The 8,450-nt window shown below is 38.4% G+C and overlaps 1 long non-coding RNA gene across 2 annotated transcripts; it reads left to right on the plus strand.

The window, feature by feature from the left end:
- The first annotated feature begins 431 nt into the window (after positions 1-431).
- Positions 432-1,636, plus strand: LOC131250100 (uncharacterized). 2 transcript variants are annotated; one of them, XR_009173107.1, is made up of 3 exons: positions 432-789; positions 904-1,118; positions 1,299-1,636. It is a non-coding gene; the product is annotated as an uncharacterized LOC131250100 (long non-coding RNA). The 2 variants fall into 2 exon arrangements; XR_009173087.1 differs by having other exon boundaries at positions 435-789; positions 1,356-1,636.
- The last annotated feature ends 6,814 nt before the right edge of the window (positions 1,637-8,450 follow it).

Consider the following 8,450-nt stretch of genomic DNA (forward strand, 5'->3'; position numbering starts at 1 on the left):
GATCTGTGAATGTGATCAACAGACAATTGTTTACGAATTCAAGACGTCAACGACACCATCATCCAAACCATTAGTTCTTTTACTATTTGAACGGCCCACCCAACGGAGTGAAATAACATGATTTTTCACACACTACAAGAAACAACAGCATTCCCGACCCTTTTTTATTCCAATTATAGTCGACGGTTTGTGCGGGCGACTGAAAGAAATAGCATGTAACCTTTTTTATGGTTACTGTAATAAAGAATAAAAAATAAAAAATAAAAACCCTCTTTCACTCTCTCTCTGCCAGCCCCCATTCTCCCCCCTCCCCCCTCTCGCCACTCCTCTCTCTCTCTCTCTCTCTCTCTCTCTAGCCCCGATCTCTCTATGCCACTCTCCCTCTCCACCCCCAATCCTTTGTCACTGCTCCCCATCCTCTCTCTGGGAACATAGGAAAAATCTGAGCAAAAACAATGCAGGGCTTCAGATCGAGAGTTTTCGAAATAGAAACCCTAGGGTTTGAAAACAAAACCAAAAAAATCAAGAAAAAAGGCTCACGGAGAGAATCAAGGAGCTGAAGTACTTGATTGGAGATGGAGATTTATAAGGTCGGGATGAGATGAAATGCGTCATATACGATCGTATGTATGGATTGGGATACGGCCCTGGGAAGGTTTTTGAAGATGAACCTCTCTCTCTTTGTAAGATATATTCAATTTCAAGCGAGAAATTGGATTTTCTTCATCTCTGAAACTCGCACTCTCAAAGCTTCCTGCAAATGATACACGCATCATCAAGCCACATCTAGTTCAGATGTCACCTCCTATCCTCGCTGTTTTTTCTAGATTTCCCCGTTTCTCCTCTTCTCCCTCTCTTAATCAATTTCTCTTACTGATCGATTCGATTCATCGGTCGATATAGGTTTTTTCCTCTGTCGAAATCCAATCATGGAATTGCTCCCAAACGACCTGTCTTCTAATTACCGTTTTCTTCTTCTGAGAGCTAGAGATAGAGAGAGATTGAATTAGGGTTTTTGAGATGGGTTCAAAAGATCAAAAGCAAGGCGGTGGATTCTTCTCCTCGATCGCATCCAGCATCTCGAATTTCGGCACTGCCATGCACAAATCCGTCAACGGGTATGGAAAAATCTTCTAAGCTCCGATCTCTCTTCTTTCTCTCTTTCTATGTACATGTTGTATGCATGTCTGTGAAAATTCAATCGATATCGAATCCTAGGGTTTTACTTTTTTTCGGAATCGGTTATGGTGGAAGGAAATATTAATTTTCGAGTGGGAATTCTCATTTGGTCCTTGCAGCAATTGGTAAAAGATAGTGATGAGAAGTTATGTGATTGAGTTTTTTTACTTCTTCAGGGAAGTTTATGGCAAATACTGCGAGGAGAGACTGAAGAGGCAATTCGTGGCACACCTACTGCCATGACACATGTGTGAGATCTGGGCTACCTACCCATCAAGTGATGGCCATTGCAAGCATGCCCTCTCTCAAAATCAGGCTAGTCCACTCATTAGGTGGGCAACTGATTAGCGGTCTATATTCAAGGTACACATGGTGAACCTGATGAGTGTACCATCTTGATTTTTTGCCTGGACATGTTCACAGTAGCTACCGAGTTTCCCGGATGCCACACGTGCTATGAGTATTTTCTTAGCTGTTGAAATTAGAAAAAAAAATGATTCTTTTTTTCTTTGGAGAAGTTCTCTTGTGTGCTTGGTGGAAGAGAAACAGAGGGGGTTTACAAGTGATATCTGGTAATCAACTAGAGGGGTCATAGGAGTTTCAACACCCGGTCAAGGGTTCGAGTATCCATAGGTGGTGAAATCCCACTAGCGTGAGTGTGTGGGGGTGTGTGCGCGTGTGTTTAAAAAAAAAAAAAAAAGGTTCATCTCATATCAATGAACAATCCTCTACATCTGGTTACACTACCCATGTTTATCATGCCCTGTCCTAGCTATTTAGATTTATTGTAACAATGTTCTTTAGCCGTGCCAAATAGTTGATACAAGGCTATGATGTTGATGGCATTAGGAATATTGTTTGTGTGCGTGTTTTATTTTATATATATATATATATATATATATATATAATTTTAATTTTAATTTTTTTTAATTAATTTTAAATATACTTGTTGTGGAACACAAGTTTGATGCACATTTCTTTTTATAATTGCTGCTCATAATTTTCATGACCATGACATTAATCTGTTTGCTCTTTCATTTTTCTCTTTCTTTTTTGATGAATGTCTTTTTGCTTTTTGTTTTTTTGTGGAACTCAAGCTTTATGGTACGGATTCCAAAGAACTCGAGTGGATTTTTCTTTTCTTTTCTTTTTCTCCTTTCTTTCTGGAAGATGACTTTGAAATGGCATTTGGTTGTTTTGTTTCTTTGAATTTAGCTCTCCAATGTTAGAAAACAATAACTTTCATTTTGGGTTTTTAAATTCCTAGGGCCTCAACTGCAGAAATTCAAAACCTAAATCCAATTTTTGGATTCAAAATTGTTTGGCATTTAGAGAACCAATGTTTCTATGGCCTAAACATAGATGACTTGACCTTTGGTTGTGCAGATGTAGAAAGAAATAAAAGGGCTAATTCAACAATGAGATCTTGCTCAATCTCCTCTCAAGGACTCGTCTCTTTTCTCAACACTTTTCAGGTATATTGGAACAAGCGGTGAGATTGATGAATGAATGGTGGCCCACTTCATGTTATCTTTATATCGAAATTCTCACTAGTTACTTGTGGTGGAGGATGATGATCCAGCCAAGTTTTCAATGGTGACTTTAAGATGGTCTATCAAGGCCAGATTGTGATCACTGGGTTTGTCATGTGCTCTTCTGACTCACTGCATCATGCTGGAGCCCAATTATGATTAAATTATCACAATATTCACCTGCCTAGAAAATTCCTGATGTTGGTTTTTTTTTTTTTTTTTTTGGGTCCCTAATATCTTACAAGTTATGAAATATAGAATGATAAAGCTGTGGAATGAATATTCCTGCTTGTTGCATTAGTTGTACTGGTAGTTCTAGTGCTTCTTTTCTGTTGATTTTAGGGTGACACTACATGATTTTTTATTTTTTATTGTATATCCTACCAATTCCAATCAAGTGGATCCTGATTACTTAGAATCTCAAAAGAGACTTGACAAGTGGATCCTGATTACTCAGATCATCTGGTCAGTGTGATTTTAAGCTATAATCCATCCACAATGGGGACCTTCATTTGTCATTATACAGAATTCACAACAGCATGGCTTCTCAACTGCCAATTTCATTTCCTCAGGCGCATGCTTCATGAGGATATATAGCTGTTGCCATTGATTGCCGCTACCATGGTGAACAGGCCAGAAATACAACCACATACAGAGATGTATGTAATCATTTGGAAGTATCATGTGTTAGTCGAATAAGGAGATTTTCTTTTCATGCAGTCACAATCTTTTAAAAAAATGAAATCATAGAGGATAAACCAGTTAGTTCCTCTGACTTTTTACTCTTGGATGTCATAAGACAAAAATCATACCATCTGCTCATTGGCATGGAAATAAGTTTTATGTAGAATACGTTTAGTATCATTAATATTGAGGTATACATAAAGCTGGGATCTCAGCTTGTGGGCCCAGTTGAATCATACAAGCTGGGATGTTATACTTGGTTATGTGAAAAGTAGGACCCACCATTTTATAATCAATTCAGAAATCTGAGAATCGCTGATCTTAATTGGGCTCACATTTCTACACAACTACAAGAATTTCATAGATTTTTTACTTCTCAAAAAAAGGGTTTTTCATTCAAAGTTTCGACCTTTTCGATTCTTCAGGTCATGCTCTTATATAGCTTAGTGATGTTTTCATGCTTGAAGTTTTTCAGCTTAGTTACACTAATGGATATCTAACTGTTATCTCTGTTACATCTGAAACAAAGGTTTTAAATGCATGAGATGGTATAATCAAAAGAGTGATCTATGGCTAATATTCTATTTTGAAGAAATTAACAAACAATAGTCATTTCCTTTCAGGGAAATATAATCCATGTGACTTGGGTTTGGCTTTGTTGGTATTTAGGACAAGCCAACCTCTCAAAAGGACACTTGATTGTTCAAAGTCCAAACTATACACAGATATTAAAAGTGGAGATGATTATATGCAAGTAGGAGATTATTAAAAAAAAAAAAAATCCTCATAGGTTATTAACATGATTAATAGAACCAAATAAATGGGTTGGAATCATTTACACAGGTTGTGAGATTCAATAGCATTCTTGAGTTATTTATTATCACCATTATGTTAGCTCAACTTGCTTGCTTTTTCTACCTCAGCGATCACTACAGCCGTCACAATTGCAGAGATTCCGAAGAAAGAGGGCTGGCTATTAGAAGAGTAAGTCCAACTTGGGTTGTCGCCTATCATGTTCCCATGTCGACACTTGTGAATTAATAATAATAATCTATTTTTCCATCATGAGTAGGGATTTTGATGTCTACAGTTAACATGAAGGATGAAACCAAGGGCTGTCTCATTCCAAAAGCAAAGGTGGGAACTGTTAATGCTAGTTTTTAATATTTATCATGTCAGATTAATCATCCTTACAACCTTCTTTTTTTTGTTATTATTATGATTATTTTGAAATTTATCTTTGGAAGCCTTGCTGACCACAAATTTTTGGTAGAAGACCAAACTGATTTTGATGGGTTTCTGGAAACCTACATTGCTTTGTACTTGTCAGTAAGATTGTTAATACTCTTCACATATCTGCTTATTGATATCAAGTAGCTCTTTTCTATAGGTAACTCGGCTTAATTCAAGCTATCCAGGTGGTTTGGCATCATATATTCGAAATTCTAAATGGCTTTACTCCTTCGGTAAGTGAATCCATTATTTTTATTTTGCAATCTGTGTTTCTTGTACATTTCTGCCAGATTTTTGTCTTCAATTTCACTTCTTTTTCTTTTTATTTTTTTTTTTATTTTTTATTTTTTTATAATGAGAAAGATTTGCTATATGGCTATAGTTGCACTGTGGGGAGTCATCTTTCGCTACGGATTTTATCTGTAGCTTTTTACCAATTTTCTGGTAGCGTAGCAAAAACTAGCGATTTAGTGGCGTCTAGCACAATCGTCAGTAAAGGACCTGACCGCCGGTAAATCCTTTACCGACTGAGGCTTTACCGGCTGTTAGCTGACCGCGGATAAAGGATTTACCGGCGGTTTTTTGGGATTTTGCCGGCGGTTTTGACCGCTGGTAAAGACCAATTTTCTTGTAGTGACATTTTCATCTCAAGCACTGATCAGACGTTTGGCGCTTGCCATGTTGGCACGTGTGCTGACCAGAGACTTGCATACATACTACATTGGCGCATGTGAGCGGTACCTATCAATAGTACTTGTGTTGTTGAACAATAGGACGACCTGATGTCTCCATCTATCCATTGTTTTGTCACCATTGGTGGTAGATTCATCGTTGATTCTTCACATGTGGCAGTGGTTCGATAGTTGGAGGGGCCATTAAAGTTGGGTCCTTTGTTTTGACACGTGCGCAACGTTTGTAGAATAAGCTAATTCTACAGCCACTTGTACGTGTCCTTCATGACGTGTGCAAGATAATCCACTCTGCCGTCATCTGAGCCTCTTGTCTTCTCCTCTCTTTGTAAGAATCATGCTTGGAACTACTAGTCACGTGGGTATTGCATACTGAGTACTGATTTTTGTCGGATTGCCAACAGTTGCTGTCAGTAGCTAATAGCTACTGAACGGTGCTCTGTGGGCGACCATGATCCATGCTTTTTATCCACGCCGTCCATCCTTCTTTTTTTTTCAAATAATCTTATGACATGAGCCACAAAATGAGGCATATCCAAATTTCATGTGGACCAGATCATAGGAAACAGTGGTGATTGACCTCCTGCCATTAAAAACCTCTTGGGTGCTACGAAAGTTCTGGATGAAGTTGATATTCGTGTTTACTCTTCATCCAGGCTTGTGTGACCTGATCAACAGGTTGGATGGTAGTGAAAATTACTGTGGGCCCTACGAAGCTTTTAATGGTAGGTGTTCAACCACCAATGTTTTCTCGTGGTGTGGTCCACTTGAGGTTTGGATATGCCTCATTTTATGTTTCTGCCCTAAAGTATTGTGGGAAAAAAAAAAAAAAAAATAGATGGAGGGCATGGATTAAATACCGTACATCTTTGTGGGCCCACGGAGCAGTGTCCAGTAGCCACTACTGCCAACGTCCGTAGGCAATTTGCGTCCCTGGATATTTAGGTGTCCCTTCATTCTAGTTGTGGGCCATATGTTATGAATGCCACATAAAAATTAAAGTTATTCCGACACAATATCTATTTTTTTAAAAAAATTAATTATTATTATTATTATTATTATTTTAAAAAAATTATGGGTGACTGTCCTTGTAGGATATGAATGCACGTTGGTCTGCAGTGGAGCCCTACATGAGCCCAGTTAGCTCGGTCAGCGTGCTCAACTCAACTCGGAAAAGCTCACTCACCTCAGCTAGAAATTGGATTTGTAATGAGTTGAGTTGGTTTTTGGAGCTCAAAAAATGTTCGAGTAGAGTTTGAGCTTGTCTAAGCTCGACTTAACTCGGATCGAACCTCAACTCGAATTGACTCGGATTGAATCGGGTAAGTGAGCTCATTGATTGTTTGATAAAATGACTCTACGAAGTGTTGTTTCAGGTGCATACATTCTCTACAGGATTGGCTAGTAGTGAGGAAGGAATAGATATCAAACAAATCACTACAAAAAAAAAAAAAAACACCTTACATTATAAAATTGCCCTCATATCTTGAATTTAATACTGCCTGTCGAGTGCTCGATAAAATATCAATAACTGTAAAGTGCTATTATTGTTTTGTATTCTGTAAGAAATTGAAGATGCATTTTATTTGTTTGAGAAAATTTCTCATAGGCTCGAACTGGCATGAGCTGTTGACCGAACCAAGCCGAGCTAGCCAGTCAAGCTCGAGGACCAAGCCTAGCGGAGCTAAGATATGTTCGAGTTGAGGGTTAGCTATTGGCCTAGCCAAGCCAAGCTATACCAAGCTCGACTCAGTTCAACTCGTGTAGAGATCTAGTCAGCAGCACGGTCAATGGGTAATGGACATATTCGATGGACCTAGCTAGAGTAGGCTTGGGTCCTATCTTTTGGAGCCATTAGGAAATTGGGTACTATAAGAACCCCACCTCACCTGTGCACAGCCCCACAGTTAAAAGGAAATCTACTTGTAGAAAAGGGTGTGAATTACAGGTCATGACCATGGACTGGCATTTGAACCTGTAGTTACGCCGGTGCACCAGGTATGTATGAACTATCAATTTTGGAGCGGCTTGAGCTCAAGGCTTATTTGGATTCTACTATCACATAAAAGGGGTTTATGTGAGAAGGTGTTTCTCACCTTATTTATCGGTCGACTTGGTCAAGGATGTTTAGCGCCTATTTCAGCAAGTGTCAGATCAAATGAGGGTTTTTAAAATTTCATCTGTTTAAGGCACCATAGCCCTTTTTAAGTGTACGTCCCAACATGCCCTTGACCTGGTTCAATGCGTAAGCATATTCCGTTGAAGAAGTATCCATTTTAATAATCAGCGAGGCGACACATGCATCTTGCAGATAAACCATCAGTTTTCATTTTCCTAAATATTAAATGCTGCTCACCTAATCAAATGGATGGAAGAATTTTATTTGGATTGTTGCGTGGTTCTGTTTTTCACGTTATGTATGTCGAAATTGAAATTGTGGCTCAATTCAACCGAACAACTATGACCCCAAGCATCAAGATAGGCATATATGTAATGTATGACCCATATTTGATGAGAACGATCACCTATTTAGCCACTCAGTCAATGTGTAAATAGGATCAAACGATATTCATAGAGTGAAGTTCGTTCTCTAATGATGAGTTGCACATTTACCTTCCTTGTGAAAGGACTTTTGATATGGATAAATGAAAATGAGAAAGAAATTTTTACCGTCGATCACAAAGAAGGGCTACAAAACACCTTTTCGAGTGAAGAACTGAATCCAACGTGTGAGCATAGACTCAAATTACTACTAAAATTACCAGCTACTTTATTAGCACTACGGATTACACTACGGAATGTAAACAGCATGCTAAAAGTAAAGAATTACAGTAAGAAATGTAATTTGCTTGGCAAGAAAGGTAAAATGATTACACTATGGAATGTAAATTGGCTAGTAATTGAAAGATAATGTTTAGTTTGATGGGGTTGGTATGAGACCAGCTTTCCTGCTCAATTCCTCTACTATTTATAGCTTTGATCCAATCATTTGGATCCTTCTCACGTTCTAACGATTTCCATAACCGTTCGCCACTACTTGAATTCCTCTATTTCTCCCTTTGCCATATGTCATGTAACTGTTTCTTCCCGATTGCTTCTTCATTGGCTGCTTAGACATTGGCATGGGACCGTC

This window comes from Magnolia sinica, chromosome 1 (assembly GCF_029962835.1).
Source record: "Magnolia sinica isolate HGM2019 chromosome 1, MsV1, whole genome shotgun sequence".
Taxonomy (NCBI): domain Eukaryota; kingdom Viridiplantae; phylum Streptophyta; class Magnoliopsida; order Magnoliales; family Magnoliaceae; genus Magnolia; species Magnolia sinica.